The 17,663-nt window shown below is 43.7% G+C and overlaps 1 protein-coding gene across 1 annotated transcript in view; it reads right to left on the bottom strand.

Annotated features, from left to right (window-relative positions):
• Positions 1–2,731: 2,731 nt before the first annotated feature.
• The window catches only part of LOC125443456 (potassium voltage-gated channel subfamily A member 5-like), a 103,040-nt gene continuing 88,108 nt past the window's right edge, over positions 2,732–17,663 (bottom strand). Inside the window, exon 2 of the mRNA XM_048515582.1 lies at positions 2,732–2,877. The gene's annotated coding sequence lies outside the window, so the exon portion shown is untranslated. The remainder of the gene's footprint in view (positions 2,878–17,663) is intronic.

The following is a 17,663-nucleotide window of genomic DNA, read 5'->3' as shown; positions in this document are numbered from 1 at the left end:
CCGACCCGGCATGTCCCCGGGCCTCCGGCGCGTCGCCGAGGCCTGGGGACACGCCCCCCTGGCCCTGCGCGCCTGCTCCAGCGGCGCAGGGCAGGAAATCCCAAACACCGGCGTGGGCTCAGCAAGGACCAAGGACAAAGGTATACTGCCGGTGGGGAAGCCGATGAAGCACGCTGCGACGCTTCGGACGGCTTCATGGCGTTCCCCAAAAGAAGCTGGGAAGCGCTCTGAAACTTGCTCCAACTTCCAGGCGAGTGGCGGCTGCGTTACCCCCCGTGCGAATGGCGGCCTGGAGACGGCGTTTCTGCCGTCTCCAGGTCGCCATTTAATGCCCGTGTGGAAACGGCCATAGTTATGTTTCAACACTAATGTGTTTTGCAATTAGTTAAATAAATTCACTTAAAAATATAAAAAATTCACAACCATTACTGTCAACATAGTCCCTCAATTTCTGCAATTCTGATCTCCAGACCAGAATTTAAAGCTCTTCCTAGAGCTACAGAACAGTTGTTGATCTTTTATGCATGTGAAGGAAGGCCTATATACTGTTTCTTATTTTGCAAGTGAACTGAGGTCTATTGGAGGAGATTATTCCCACTGTTCCAAGATCACTGGTTTATAAAGAAATTGAAAGAAAGGATGTTATGGCTCATCTAGTCCAAACTTCTGCGAGGTCCAGCATCGCTGGAAAAGATAAGGGAGCGGCCTCCTCGCACCTAGCCAAATGGTTTCACTGTAGAACCATTCTGCCCTAAGGAAATATTCAGCCATAATCTACCTTCCCATAGTTTAATGATAAAGCCCTGTGGGAAAATGTACATGAATGATCATTGGGTATATTTGCTAATTGAAGCCAAAGTCTAACCATCACCAAACAAAGTTATGCTTTGCACCAGCAGAAGTATTTCACGATGACCAGATTTTCAACCCAAGGTATTAGAAAACCAACAATTGTAAAGGAAGACTTCATTATTAATCACTAATGATGTTGGGGTTACTTTACTACCCCTAGAACTTACCTGTCTGTGGTGTGGTAAATGTTTTTTAAGGAAAGTCTATTGTTTGCACCAACATACTGACCGCTATAAAATTTCACTTGTGCCCCAAGTATTTTTTTTATTTGTTTTGTTTTTACAGAAAGAAAACTGTACGTAGCTTCTCATTTTGGGATATTCCTTACGAATGCGCAAGTGACAATGTGCTAAAAAGCAAAGATGTAAATCCCCTTCTGTAGGCATTCTGTTACGTATGACTGGGGTGAAATATTCCCCCATAAAAAATTTAAAGAAGTTAATTATATTACTATTATTGTGGCTTTTAATATACACATTTAACTGAAACTAACTCTCGGATGCTGAAATAATTCTTTTAAACAAACATATACAGATGCTACAATTTGTTTTTATGACTGTATTTTGTTAGTGAAAGTAACATTCATTTCATTGTTTTATTTTAATTGTAATGTTTTATTGTTCTTATTGCACTTATTTTGTTATGGCTTTTGGCTATACACAAGTAAAATTTGACTTGACTACTAGTGAAAGAACAGTTGACTGTACAATGAAGCAGAATTCAATTTAATGTGTTCAAGGGAGATCTCATGGAAGGCCAGTAGCTAGAAGAGAGACATGGATCTTTGCCAGGCTTATGAAAGGCCACGTGTATTTTTATTTTAAAACTATCTCTTTGGCCGTTTCTGCACAGCCAATTAGAGCGTTGTGCCGACGGTGTTATTGGCAACGCTGCAGCAACAGAGCGTTCACATGGTCAGGCACTCTGTGGACAGGTAGCGCATTGGCTGAACCACAGCGCTTCGCATGGCTGCGCTTTGCAATGGTGTTCTTTTTTCCCAGGGCAGACATCACAGGCATTTGGCTCCAAGATTGGCCAGTGTGGGCCACCATTGTGGGTGGCGGGCTCTGTGGCACCAATTTCTGGCAGGCGCTTCGCACGTCGCCGGCTGCAGAGCGCCTTTGTTGAAAAGACTCGCTCATTGAGCAATGTTTGAATACACTGTTGTGGCTCCGCTGGAGCGCTGCCGCATCGCTGCAGTGTTGTTTCTGCAGCGACGGCCGTGCAAACTCTCTGTTTCTGTGGAAACGGCCAAAGTTAAATGTTAAATTATGCTGATTATTCTCTAACTTCAGAACTTACTTCAACTAAGGATGCCAGTCTTCAGATGGAACCTGGGGATCCCCTGGAATTACAGCTCATCTCCAAACTATAATGATCAGTTCCTCTGGAGAAAATGGATGCTTTAGAGGGTGGATCCTGTGACCTTGTACCCCACTGAAGTCCTGTCCTCCCCAGGCTCCATCCCCTAATCTCCAACAGTTTCCCTACCTGGATCAGATATCCCTACTCTCCCATCCCCTGACGGTGGCCAGAGGGGACCTGACAACATTAAATTTAACACCAGCACATTAAAAAAGACCTGTTGTAACAGAACAATGATCAATCTAATCTTGCATTCTGTTACATGGCTATTCAGATGCCCCAAGAAAGCCCAAGGAAGGCACAAAACCCAAAGCCTTCTCCAATGACTGGTATTTAGAGGTACAAGGTTCCATTTATTCATCAGGGCTAATATCCCCTGACAATTTGTCTAATCCCCTTCCAAAGCAATCTAAGCCAGTAGCCATCTGGTGGGAGAGGATTTCATATTACACACGGCCCTTGCAGCGCAGCTGAACAAATTGATCAAAAAAATACTCACCTTGACAAACATTCATGTTGCTTAGATGCTGATTGACACCTGTATGTTTCCATAGCCCCTGTTTTTTTCTTGTTGCCAACTCCTTGCTGATTCCCTCACTGACCTCACTGCCACATAATTTGTCCGGCTTGGATGACTCTCATGATTTTGCCAGGGCATCTCTGAAAGACATGGACACAGTGAGGGTGATAGTACTTTTTCATTGTAACTAATGATTGTTGGAAACTGTCCTGAGCCCTGGCTAGGAAAAGGCAGGGTGTAAATTGAATTATTTTTAAAAAAAAATTAGGCAAATTAGGTGAGGTATAGCATTGCCCAAATTTTGTGAGCCCTGGCAGAGACAGTGGCCCTTTCCGCACGGGCCACATATGGTGCCCTGGGGATGGCAAAAACGGCGTCCCCAGGGAGCTGTTCGCATAGGCGGCGCTGCTAAAATGCAGCAGCGCCGACCTGGCTCCCCTCCACCACCCCCTGGAGGGAGGTTTTTGGAAAACAGCGCATTCCCGCCCGGCCTTGGTCACCCGAGAACAGCTTACCGTCGAGGGAACAACTTGCCCCTTCATTTTCCCCATCCCACTCACCTTGTCATCCCTGCGTCACAAGCTCTACTGGACTGCATGAGGACCCACTCTCCCTGCGCTGTACTCCGACCCTGGAGGGTCAGAGGAGGGCAAGCGTGGAGGCAGGATCTTAGGAGTCCAACAGAGCGACGAGGAGGAATGTGAAGATGGTGGAAACTGTGAGGAAGAAGGCGGCTCCCGTCGCTTGGGCAGCCGCCTCTCTCACCAGCTCTCGGGGGCCGCTCGCACGCTCCTGTGTGAACAGCCCCCACCCCTCCACCGGCAGAATTCCTGCCGGTGCAGAGGCGCCCTTTCTGCAGTGCGGAAAGGGCCAGTGATTGTGTTGTGTTGCTGTGTAAATATTTTGTGTATGTTGCTGTGCTTTAAAATGCAGACCTCTAAAGTAAGAAAGAGGTTAGCTGGATGGGTGAGGGAAATGTGTTATGATTGGATAGTAGCTGTACCCCAGGGGATAGAGCTGACTGGCTTGTTCACAGGGTTTGTATGTAAGAGGGCAGAGGGTGAGTGGGTGAAGAAACTGAGTGAAGTACTGTGGAGAGTGAGAGAAATCTGTGTTGTTTTGTATGGAAGCCTAAGTAGCAAGTTATGGAAATAAGCATTTGTGATTAGACTTATTTAAGGAACTTTAGACAAAGAAGAACCACACCTGTTTTGAAACCATTATGTCTGTAAACTATAGTGAAACCATTGTGTTATTATACTTATAAACTCTCTTTATGCTCATATGAAAACAGCTGTTTTATTTAGAGTAAAGAATCCCCTTTTACCTCATAGTTACCCCCATATACTGACCGTTCTGTCATTCTATGAAATATAACTAAGCCATCATGATCTTTGAGACAAACTTAGGAGAGTGAAACTAGGAAGTCTGAGAGTGAAAATCATTAAGAAAACCTAAGCAAGTAAAGGAGGCAACATGACAAGCATAATTTCAGAACACCACATAGAGGTGCCATTATAAGTGTTACAATATGAAGGGCTCAGAAAAGGACAAAGTGTTACAGTGATGGCAAAGGGATAGGAAAATGGTGGCAAAAAGAAGAGCATAAAAACATGAATGTGTTTTAATCAAACGCTTACAATTACCAACAATGGGAGACCACAAAATGAGAAGTGATTTCCACTCTAGTTAAATGACATTTAGGAGTGGGACTGCCAAGTTTCACGCCCTTCTAGGAACATAATTAGAATGATTCACAAACTCTAAAGCCCTGGAACTGCCAATATTTAGTTAATTTCATAGATTTTTGTGGTCCAACATGAAATACCAAGCTAACTCTCAATTATGACTCTTATGAACACAAGCCAGCTTAGAGAACAAGAGTGGGCACTCTGCCTAAATCGGAGTCTTTTGGAAACATTTTACTGTTTAAGTGTAATGAACCTCCTAAAGGTATGGAATGGCACTTCCTCATCTAACAGAAGCCAAAGGAAATCAGAATTTTCCATCAAAATGCTTCACTGAAAAATGACAGGCACAAAGTGGACATTATATGCACACATTGTCTCTTCTTTCCAAATTATTTATCCATAATGTATTTGGCATTATTTGTAATCATCAAGAATTAGGGTGAAATTATGAAGATTTCAGAGGAAACGCAAAGAGCTTCTACTAGAACTGATGCTATGCTTTTGCTAGATTTCCCCAATGTAAAACTGAAGGCTGTTCCTTCGCACAGGTGTCAAACTCGCGGCCCTCCAGATGTTATGGACTACAGTTCCCATCATCCCCTGCCAGCATGATGCTAGCAGGGGATGAAGGGAACTGTAGTCCATAACATCTGGAGGGCCGTGAGTTTGACACCTATGCTTCAGGTCATATCTACATAAAATGGTGCCTGACTAAAATGATGCCTACTGCAAATATTGTGCCCTCACTGCCAAGCTTCCCAATTGGAAACCAGTAGCTCTACTCCTGACAAATGAATTGTCCAAGATGAAATAAAGCCCTTCAACTTTATCCCAATAATGAGGAAAAGTTCAGTCCAACTGTAGTCAAAAGGATACACTTCTAACTTGAATAGCCATAGCTGGCAATGTAGTGGTTTGGGGGCTGGATTAGGAATTGGGAGATCTGGGTTCTCCACTCTACTAGGAAGCACTCTGGGTGACCTTATCCACTGACTGGATTGTACCCAAAGTGATCAGTTTGGAAATCAGGACTTCCTCCACGTAGTGATCTCCTCCAAATGTCGGTGCTCCTGCCTCCCTTCACACGATCCGTTGTCTTTGAGGATTTAAAAGCATCAAAGTTGTTTTCATTATTTTGGAAGCTAGTTTGGAGGCTAGTTTTATACGAGTTCTTAATAATTAGGTTTGGAAGGTTTGGTTTTATTTTATTTTGATATCTTATCTGGTCCTCCCTTTTATGCCTTTATACAGAGACTTTGTGGATTTTATTAGGGAACACTTTGGCCTTGTATGTTCCAAATAAAGCATAACTAGGTGAAGGAGAAGGTAGCCAAGAGACATAGTGCTACAGAGAAGTTTTACACTTCTGATTAACAGTCAAACTAAATACCTGTGCTGCCCGTGCTGCCATGGAACCAAATAATGGGAGTCGGCAAACACCAGAATGAGTCAGAGGGAACAGCTTGTTTGCCTGCCTTGAAGCAGAAAAGAATTGAAGAATATTTTGCGTCGAACATTAACAGCAATAAGAAACCATCCTGACTGCAATTTTTTTTCTCCCCCTTGGCTGAAGCTGCTGGCTTCCAAGAGGAGGTTGAGGAGGTTCCAGAGAAGGGCGGGGGTGCCGGAACAAATCCAAGCAAACAAACTGAGCTAACAGCAAGAACCATGGAACATACTTTTAGTGGATGTGTAGAGGATACTTATGCAAGCATATCATGACATGGATTCCCCCGTTGGTAACAATGATATCTAAATTGTGGATAGTGTACCGCGCCTCACCTTTAATTGTAATTTTTTGTTCGTTCAGAGAGCCACAACAGATCCCAACGATAATAACACAAGGAATAAGTTAAAGGGGGGAAAGGAGACAGATCTGTTACATGGCTATTCAGATACTGTGTGGCCCAATTGGTGGTTGGGTCTGTGAAAAACCAAGACTTCTAAAAGAGGGCAGTCTTTCAGTTTCCATGGTAAATTGGATGTTTGGGTGGATGCTGTTAAGGTGGTCCAGAAAAAACAATCTGCCTAAGATTCAAAAACTGGATTTATGGTGAAATCTGTGGCTTATTGAAAAAACAGTTATTAATATTGGATTATTATTGGATTAATATTGGAGTTGCATAAAGATGGAACTGGCAATAGAACAATGAGTAGAATTAGCATCACCCAATGTTGATATTGTTATTTTTATGTTCACTTGGACAGCATGTTAGGAGTAAATTGTTTGGCAATGTACTTATTTGGTATGTTTTTCTTTCTTTTCTGCATCTTTAGCATTGTTGTAATTTAATAAATCCCGGTGAAAAAGAACTTGATGGAAGTGATTTACACCTTGCTGGAGAGCGTCATGCCCTTGTTATATTTTTTTGTGTATTCAGTACTGGAATGCCATATTTGTTTGGTTTTATTATCCATTAAACTCTGCGATTTGACTACATTGTAGTAACGTAAGCGAGGCTTGGTAAATACCCTAAAAATTCAGTAAAATTCAGATTTGGATTTATCCAGGCATAAAATATATAATATATTCATATATAGCCGAATATTCGGGTACATCCGAAAAATTCGGGTCTGTTTGATTTGTTTTGTATTTTTGGTGTTTTTTCACATTCTGGCCTGCAGGGAGTGCATTTTTAATGCTAACAGCACCACAATTTCAGGAAACTGTCCTGATAATGCCCCCCAAGTTTGGTGAAGTTTGGTTCATGGAGGGCAAAGTTATGGACCCCCAAAGTGGGTGCCCCATCCCCCATTGTTTCCAATGGGAACTAACAGGAGATGGGGATACCCCTTTGAAGGTCCATAACTTTGGACCCCCTGAACCAAACTTCACCAAACTTGGGGGGTATCATAAGGACAGTCTCTGGATGAGACTCTACAATTTTGGTGCCAGTAGATTTAAAAATGATCCCCTGACAGTTACCCAAAGATATTTTCCCAGATTCTGTGCTCTGAAATGCCTTGACTCCATTGTAGTCAATGTGCAATTTCTTGGGGGGGGGGGCTGTGGGTGCATATTTTTCAAGGTAAAGCCACAAAACTTTCAGGGTATCTTCAAGAGAGTCTCTTGATGACACCACCCAAGTTTGATGACCTTTGCTTCAGGGGGCTCAATGTTATGGGGCTCCAAAAGGGTAGGGCCCATCTCCCACTGCCCCTTGAAGCTGCTAGCTTTAAAAATGCATTTCCTGCAAGTCAAAATGCAAGAAAACTCCAAAAAATACCAAAAAGAAGCCTGAATACCTTGCATTCAGATTCGTTCATATTCGGGCAGGACATATTCGGCCGATTTTTGCCCGAATATGCCCAAATTCGCCCAGATTCAGGCTGAATCCAGTATTTGTTGCACCTGAATCTCCAAGCCGTGGGTTGCAGTTGCTGCCTGCACGGAGACATGCAAAGGGGACAACAGGAGAGTGGGTTACTTTATCCCGATTGCAACCTGCTCCACCTGTGCCATGTGGAAGGGGCCATAGTTAGTAATAGCAACCCATCATGGGGCAGAATAATCCCCAGGTGCTGTTGGGGTGCATGATAGTCTACTCAACACCTCAAGCTAGGGAAATAACCTCTGTATGTGTATAGTATTTATTAATAGTAGTATTTAGATAACTTTATCATTCAATATATATTCAAAAGGGGGGAAGATGTGATATATTGCTTTAAGAGTTTGAGTTTATGGGTAGAGTTAAGAGACCCAAGGAAAGCAGTTGGGACTGAGACCTGACCGAGTTCAGACTGAGAGTTTCTGTCAGCTGTTAAGTGTTCCATAACTCTTATTATTAGCTTTATATAAACCTGTTTTAAACCATTAGGGGTGTCCATCTCCACACAAGAAATGCCAGGCACAGTTTAGGTTTACAATTGTTAGCCTCTTCTAGGAAGGATTTTTTTCAATGACACCAGAAAATAGTGGCACCTTAAACCAGTTGTTCCACAAGTGGAGAAATGAAAGCACTTGCCCTTGGATCTTTGTAGTATGGATGGGCATTCATTTTTTTTAAAAAAACGAACGGAAAATAAAAGCTAATGAGCTTCATTCATTTCATTTCTCATGAGATTTCACGCAGAAACAAATGAGAAAACAAACAAATGAAAAATTAAGGGGAAACTTCATTCATCTAGTTTTTCATCCATCTTGGTATGCTTTCCCCAAATAATGCAATGGAGGCCTTTTGCATTAGTTACGTTGGCTGGAACAGCATGCAGAGTTCACAGAAAGGTTGCAAGTAAGGGGGGGGAATAGCTGCATAATTGACAGACTGGGAAGCCCTCCAATCTGCAGCAAATAAACATTTGAGGAATACGCCAAAGCCAGGAGGCAGAAGAAGATGAGCTGAGCCTGACGTTGAAATCAGTGGGAAATCTACAGGATATACATCTTTTCAACTGCCTCTCAAATGGTCCCAGCCCTCTCAATTTTGGCAGGTCTGATGCCTTGAGAAAGATAGGAACACTTGAAAATGTTCTGCTTCGATGCAAAACACCAAAGTGACGGACGAGAGATTTTTGACAGGGTGTCCCATTGAGGTAGGCGGGAAATGAAAATGAATGAAGTAATAACTTAATGGGGGGGGGACCCGAAGCAAATGTTTTTAAATTAAAAGGAATGAAGAAAGGATTTTTGCCTTAAATATAAGCTACTTTGTGAACTGGGCATAGCTCATGTATTTGAAAACACAATAAATCTGCTAATCTACCACAATAGAATGGTGCTTGAGACAGGAAGAAAAAGGCTTTCTGATCCCTCTTTTTCAGCGTCGCCTATTTGCTCAAAGTTTTATTTGGGATCAGTACTTACTTACTAGTTCCTGAAACTAGCAAAATGTACACCAAATGGCAGGAGTGTTTGCAATCTGCAACACCGGGCAAGTCACAACTTTCAAGCTAAGATTTTTCAAACATACAAATAGAAGGCCCCTTCCGCACACGCAAAATAATGCGTTTTCAAACCACTTTCACAACTGTTTGCAAGTGGATTTTGCTATTCTGCACAGCTTCAAAGAGCACTGAAAGCAGTTTGACAGTGCATTATTTTGCATATACGGAAGGAGCCAGAAGAAAGGCAGAGAGAACTTTGCCCCCAGGGCCCTAGATTTTTTGCCTCGTGGTTATTTATTTAGAGTCAATTTTACTCACTCTGCGATATCTGGATCTTTGCTTTAGAAGTTAGTAGAATTTACTGTCCAGCTCCAGCTATCCAGATGGCTCTCATAATTTCACCACTGTATTTGTGTTTTAGTATGTTTTAGTATGTTGTTTTAGTATGTTGACGTGAACATCAGTGACAAAAACAGTGACAAAAAGTGATTCATGATTGATGAATATAAATGTAGATGTAATTATTTTAAAATATATCCTGCTTTATTAAAATTGCTTTCCACACAATTAAACTAAACAAACTTTTTGAAAAGCATGAAGGCACATGACTTTACCTAGCCAACAGAAGGTATAGTGGGTAGGCTGTGTTGAGGGGGCTCATATTCAAGGAGGGGGTGTTCCTTTAGGTATGTGAGTTCCAGGTCATGAAGGGCTTGACAGGTAAAACCTAGCACCTTGAGCTGCACCTCAAACTCAGTACAGTCCTGAGTTCTAAGTCAGTTGAGGTCAATAGCCTTAGAACAGCATAACTCTGCATAGGATGGCACTATAAAGATATCTTTAAATTGGTATAATAAAGGTGTGCCACCCAACGCCAAACATCACATATGTGACTGTACTTCTGTGTGTGTGTGATTGTACTTTGAAATACCTGACACTTCCAAGTTGACTTCAAGAGGCATCCCATATAGCATGCCTGAAAGGAATTTAATCTGGAATTTAGTCTGTGGCTTTACCATAAAGATTTAAGGGAACTGCTAGAATGTCATGGCAATGCATGATGTCACTGCCAAGTATGTGACCAGAAATAATGCCATGGTGTTGGCATGGCAACATTCCCTGCCCCCCATTTTTGCAGCAGCAGACCCCTGGAGGGATAAGTTCTCACTCTATAAAGGAAGACCTGGGAACCCTAAATTAAGAGCCGAAGATCTATATAAGGCTAAACTGTCTGATTCGGAGAGGGGGGGATATTCCTCATTCTGACTGTGAATTGCCTGCACTTCTTGCTCAAGACCAATGTTCATGTGGGGGTCATAAATATTTAACTGGGTTTATTAATGTATACACAGCAGCTATCCAACCCCTGTGAACCGAAAAGGGTAATTTACCACATGGAATAGATGTCATTCTCACAAATTGAGCATCATACGCTACTTTTTAATGGTTTTCATACTGAAGAGCGTGGAATTGCAGTTTTGGAATCACAACTTCCAATGAAGTTTGTGGGGAGCAATTGTGTGAAAAAGGTGAAATAGTTCTGTAAGAGTTTCCACTGAATATCACAATTTGTAAATGATATAATTGTAGCACCACCTACTGTTAGATATATTGTTTACAGTTATTACAGTGCTTTAATGGTGGATTAGCACCTTCAAGGTTCAGAAAGAAAAACACTCTGTATTTCATATAAAAAGATTGCAGGATCAAATCTACTTCACTTTAAGAGGCATGTTCATAATTATAAATCCATTTCTTACACCAAAAAGTATTAAAATTGTGAGTTGGCTGCAGAGGAATGGATCCTGAAAATAGCCAGTGGGGGCGGGTGGGGGGAGGTCCTGTCCTTTAAATAGAAGTATAGAAGAGAAGAAGAAGAGTTTGGATTTATACCCCACCTTTCTCTCCTGTAAGGAGACTTAATTTTACTCACTCTGGCCATTTCCGCATGGAGGCAGAAGGGGTCGGGTTGACGTAGATGACGCCGACCCGACCCCTCTGGAACAGTTCGCATGAACGGTCCCAGAACCGGCCGGGACAGAGCTGCAGTCGCAGGGCAGAGGGGGCGTGTCCCCAGGCCTCGGCGACGCGCCGGAGGGCCGCAGGACAGGTAGGTCGATGGGACATGGGGGGAGGGAGGGCACCTTGGAGCTGCTGCCGTTTGCACGGCAGCGGCTCCAAGCTGCCATTTTCCGAAAACCTCGCTTCCCAAGCGAGGTCGGAAAACGGCGGCTTCGCACCGGTCGGGCGGAGCGAGGGCGGCGCGGCTGCGAAGCAGCTGCGCCCCCTATGCGAATGGCTCCCTGGGGACGGCGTTTTTGCCTTCCCCAGGGCGCCATATTCTGCCCGTGCAGAAGGGGCCTCTGAGATATCTGGATCTTTGCTTAGAAGTTAGTAGAATTTGCTGTCCAGCTCCAGCTATCCAGACAGCGCTCGTAATTTCACAGCTGTATTTGGAATGTTTCAGTATGTTGATGTGAACGTCAATGACAAAAACTGCTTTCCTTCCTCTCCCCACAACAGATAACTTGTCAAGTAGGTGGGGCCAAGAGAGTTCCAAAAAACTGTGAGTAGCCCAAGGTCATCCAGCAGGCTGCATTTGTATGAGCAGGGAAACAAATCCAGTTCACCAGATAAGAGTCCAGCACTCATTTGGAGGAGTGGGGAATAAAACCCAGTTTTCCTGGCTAGGCGGATTCCGCATGGGCCAAAAACTGCGGTGTGAAAACGGTGTGAAAATGATGTAAACCCCTTTACACCATTTTACACCGTTTTCACACCATTTTCACACCGCTGTTTTTGGCCCATGCGGAATCAGCTTTAGAGTCTACCTACTCTTAACCACTGCACCACACTGGTTTAATGGGTGAAAATGGGTCTTGGAAGTTGCCTCACAGCAAATGACATTCGCTTGCTGTGAATTTTGATATAGGTGACCCTTTATAAAAGTTGACAGACCTCTGGTCTTACAACTGCTGAGCTAAAGGAAAATATATTGAGTCCACTTGTTTGCTCCGTCTGTAGTTTTAGGTTAGTTAATAAGTGGTAGACAAAGTATTCAGTTTCAGGTTGTTCTTTCTCCCCTCTTGTTCTCGGGCTTTTTCCTTCAAGTGTCTCACAATCCTAAATGGCTGTTTCCGTATGGCACAATTATGCCGGGTTTGAACTGGGGTCTTACATACCACATCTAATTTATCCCTGTTTCTGCTTCCGCACAGCTCCTGGCTTCTGATTGGCTGTTGTTTTTAAGTGGCAGCTGCAAGCACCTCTGAATGTGCCCGGTGTACCACGTTCTGATTGGCTGTTGATTTTGAGTGGCAGCTTGAATGGACATTCAGGCAGGGAGATAAGGCGGCTGGGCAGGAAAAATAAACTTGGTCTGCTCCCAATTGGTGTTTTTGTGTATGGGCTGTGGGAATGGAAGACATTGATCTGTGTTTTCAATGGTTTAATATAAGATTTTGTTATCAGAGGTAGAAAACTAGCGAATAGGCCTGCTAATTGATTTAAAATAAAGCTTGTACTGAGGAAAATAGACCAGTGATTGTTCTGATTGGCTGATCTTTTTGAGTGGCAGCTTGAATGAATGTCAGGTGGGGAGATCAGGCGGCTGGGTGGGAAAAATAAACTGGTCCTGCTCCTGATTGGTTTTTGCATGGTAGCAGGGTGACACCAGGATTTTTAAAAAGAACCTCCAAACTGGCGATTTTTAAAAATCCCAGTCTAAAGTAAATATCGCGGGGCAACACCAGGGCAGGTTTGCTTTGGCACCGGGAACTGCACAGGGATATTTTTCTTGCTCACCCCAGGATATTTTGGCCGTGCGGAAATTACCAACGTCTCCATCGCCAAGAGAAGGGGTGGACTGTGAGGTAAAACAGCCCTGGAAGGGGCCTAGCCGCTGCCCCCTACCAAGGAAAGAGGAGAGAAGGAAGCAGAAATGGAGAGAAGAAAGCAGAAGGTCTGGCCTCATGCTCACAGAGTAGGAGAGGAAATGATCAGGCTTACTGTGGCCCTGCCCACTTGGCACCCAATCATTTTGTGTGGGTGGGGATCACAGGCTCCCACAAGGTGTGGGCTGCCATCTTGCAGCAATGGCAGCTCTCACTCTCCTCACTGGGCGGGACATTCTGCAGTGGTGGTGAGACTGCAAGCAAGAAGACTGCAAGCAAGACTGCAAGTCTTTGCACCGCTGGGGCAGCATGAGCCAGCTGTGCAAACAGCGCCCCAGGGGTGGTGTATTTACTGTCCCTAGGGGGCTGTTATTGGGCTGTGCAGCAACACCCTTAATGTGACCAAAATAAGACAGCCTCAGTTTAGTCATTTTAGCTTCTAGGGATAGTTCAGACTTGACTTGATTTAGAACCCACTGATTTGTCTTTTTATCAGTCCACACAGTATCCATAAAACTCTCCTGCAACACCACATGTCAAAGGAATCAGCTGCCTTCCCATCAGCTTTCTTCATTGTCCTTCATACCCATACATAGTAATAGGGAATGCTATTACATAAGTCAGCTTGACCTTGGCCGCCAGTGACACATCCTTACACTTAAGAATCTAGCTCCTTCATGGCTACTCTTCCCAGTCTCACAGCCCAGTGCAAAGTGGAAGTGAAATTCCCTCTGGGGCTGGGGCAGCTCAGTGGCAGTGTGGGTGCCCACCTGCCAGCGCAATGGGCACATGTGCTGGAGGAGGGAGTACTTACCCCGGCAACCAGGCACCGCACAGCTCTACGGCACCCAACCTGGGGGCTGCTGCTGGCACCAAGGCCCCCCCTGGCCAAAATGCTGTGCCGGTGTGGCTGGGGATGGGCCAGTGGGTGGGGCTGACCTTAGCCTCCATTGTTCGGCCAGGCCTCTTTAGCCAGCGGAACCCCCAGTGGAGATATGCCATGTTTTCTGTGGCATATCTCCCCTATGGGGGAATCACTGGACTTTTTTCTCTTTTTTTACACTTTTGGAGTGGGCGGGGCAGCACCACTGCAGCACTATTCCCACCCATCAGGCCCCTCTGGATGGCACTATCAATCTTCTGATTTCTTGCTTGCAGTCTCCCTTTTTGTTGATGATGGAGCCAAAGAATAGCAAGTCTTGGACAACTTCTATTTCCTCGTTATCAACCTTAAAGTTGAGTAATCCCCCAGAAGTTGCCGGTGCTCTTTGCCCCCCTCCCCCGCACAACTTTGTATAAGATCCACTTGAATCCCAGAAGGAGCCTTCTCTTCTTGGTTGAAGAATCTTACAGCATATTAGAGCACAAACCTTTGTGATTTCCATCCCATTTGCACTAGGTATCTCCAAGTTATGTCAGTATTGGTGGGGCTGAATCCTAAACCCATTCCTACCCGGCTTCACATTGGCCCACCTATCAGTCCTCCCAAAGTGACCATTTTGTAGCAGTTCTAGGTTAAGAGCAAATTGCTATAAAGTTGTCGTTTTGGGGTGTTTGTAGGTCTGTTTTAAAGAGGAGGAAAGGAGATGTAATGCGATATCTGAGTAAAGTCTCGTGTGCTTAAAAGATATGCTGTCATGTCCTTGGGGAAGAGGTCTGTCACTCAAAACATGATGGTTCTTGTGACAGCAAAAATGACTTGGTGATGGAGCCTTTGGAAGCTTTTGATGCTGAAACAGCGCCCTTGTCTCTGGTTAAAGGCATAGATCCAGCTGACTACTCACCGTGTTGCCAGCTGATGTGAGAAGGAAGAGGCAGTGTTCCCACTGCATAGTTCACTGGCCTTAGTGGGGGTGGGGGAATCTCATTGATTTGAGCGAGCTCTGGGTGGGGACTGTAGAGATTTATTTTAAATAGCAAATGCCCTTTTCCCATCTGTCTCAAATAGCCCACTGTCAACACTGTTGACTTCGTGTTTACTTGGCTCTGCCCTCTATTGAACTTACAAAACACAGGGCCCATTTTAGATTTCCTGTAATAGATCCACCGCCATGCATCGCAACAGCAAGAGCCTTTGTTGAGAACATTTGCACAGGGAAAGAAAATTTGATCTCTGTATGAAATTGCACAGAGCTTACAGTCTACATGTTGGCAGGGGGGAAATCAAGGGAAAGAAGAAGGGAGGGAGAAAGGAACGGGTGTCAGCACGAACAAGTTTAAGGCACAAAAATTACTTTCTTTTTCAATTTGATTTCTTCTTTAATACTGTGATCATGTCTGATTTAATAAATATGTCTGTAAATATTTATTCCTTTGTGTATTGGGTAAATGTTTAACAATTGTCATCCAAATCCAGTTCCCAACTTCTTTGTATCGAAGCCAATTATTTTGGGACATGCGGACAGAAGGGCTTAACCAAACACTATCTGGAACGTTCATGTTATGAATGGAGCTTTGGAATGAAGTGAGAATGGAGCCACCTCATTGGCTGCCCCGAGCTTAAGGTTGATGCTAAAAACAGCTTCCATATAGAAACTGTTTGAATAGGCAATGTGTTGTGAGTTTGTAGAGTTGGGTTAGCTCAATAATGAGACAGAGGCAATTGCTTATAGAAAAATGGTTTAGTTGCAAAAATAAAGGGAAAAGTAACTTGGAAGAACAAAGCAGGAAACATCTATTTGATCAGCTAGCTCCTTCATGGAGCTTATTGGTTGATTATTACATGGCTAACAAAAAGCTGCTACTGAGCACGTGCAGAGTGTAACAAAGAATATATAACGAATGCCTACGAGTGAGACTGCATGTAGCTCATGCCGGTCTGCTTAACCAATAGGTATCAATTACCTGGTCACTGACTTCTGACCTCACTAACTAATTAGCATACAACAATGAACTCCTTCAGTACTGGATTGTGTGACTGGCACTTTCCAAATCCCAGCATAATGTCTGGTGTACAAAGAAGAGAAGGAACCGCGCAGAGTCAGCAAGAAGGCAATTCAATGAGATAGTGAGGTCAGCCTCTTCTGTCTTGTCCAGTATCATTCCATTTTAATCTCCAGATTGCCCCTCTTGGGGCATTATCATTCTCAGAACTTCTATACTCTCTCTCTCTCTCTCTCTCTCTCTCTCTCTCTCTCTCTCTCTCTCAGTGAGAGATGTAGTTAGGACATTATCATTGTGGCATCTAGAACCTATTTTCCTCCAGGCCAGATTGGCCAGGGATATTGGAGGTGTTGTTTTGCCATCTGAACTGAAACCTTTAATGGCATTCAGATAGCAACAATCATACATGCTTTAAAAAAATACAAATTCATAAAAGAATGCATAAATAGGGATCTATATTTAAAAATCCTCTAAAATTATGATTAAAAAACTGAATAAAATGTTCCTAAAGTTACGTTGAGAGCGCCTTGCAATTACAATATAGAGGAACCTGGCAGTCAATTCCAAGACTTCTCTTCAGTCATTGTCCAGAAAGAAGAGGTTTTTCTGTTGGTCTGTGAGAATGCTGTTGTCAGTCAACAGAGGAGCCAGGAACTTCCTCCTGGCTGCATTATATAGAGGACAATGGTGCAGGATATGATGAACTGACTCTTCATGTTACAAATGCAAAGCCTTTCATAGTGTGGTATTTTCATCTCCCTACCAGATCTCAAGGAAGATGGCATGATGTTACATCTTGCCAAGGAGATTCCACATCACAGTTTGGGTTCAGGAAGTAAATAAAAATAGTTGGATATGTTTGTTTTCCCCAAAGAAATACTATCTTCTGAGCATGGAGCAGTAGTCCCTGGGGACGTGGGGCGGGGGAGGTAGTTGTGAATTTCCTGCATTGTGAAAGGGGTTGGACTAGATGTCCCCGGGGGTCCCTTCCAACTCCATGATTCTATCATTCTGTCTTTCTGTTTCACTATCAAGTATGTTAATTCCTGAATAAAGCTTTACTGACACTTTAATCAGGTTGTGTTAGTTACTCTGCCCACCAAAGCTTCTCCTGTTTCTCCTGAAATGTTTTGTAACATTCATTTTGTGATATGCTGCAAGCATCGCTGTCCTCCTACATGTAATTGGTGTCACTGGTTGGGGAAAAAAACATAACATGATGTGCAGTTCAGACAGTGGGATGAAACTGTTCAATAAATATACAGAATAAAAATACAGTCACCAGAGAGCTGGCGTTGGTCATGGCTCCCTCCGCTTGGTTCAAACTGTTTGTTTGTTTGTTTGTTTGTTTGACTTTTATACCGCCCACCCCCGGAGTGCTCTGGGCGGTGTACAACACTAATATAATCTAAAATAACAAGAAGAGCACATACAATAAATACATACAATATAATAAAATTAGGGCTCTAAATCTCACATTAAAACCGTTTAAAACAGCGCACAAAACATCACGTCCGGGAATCTAAAGGTCCCTCCAAGGAGGGAACGGCAAGGCCCAAGATGTAAAAGGCCGCAGATGATAAAAAGGGAAGGAGGGGGCGCCATCAGCAGCCGGCTTTGCCAAAGGCCCAGTGG

This window comes from Sphaerodactylus townsendi, linkage group LG14 (genome assembly GCF_021028975.2).
Source record: "Sphaerodactylus townsendi isolate TG3544 linkage group LG14, MPM_Stown_v2.3, whole genome shotgun sequence".
Classification (NCBI taxonomy): Eukaryota; Metazoa; Chordata; class Lepidosauria; order Squamata; family Sphaerodactylidae; genus Sphaerodactylus; species Sphaerodactylus townsendi.
Note: the sequence above shows the minus strand (reverse complement) of the source record. Positions and strands in the feature narration are given on the sequence as shown.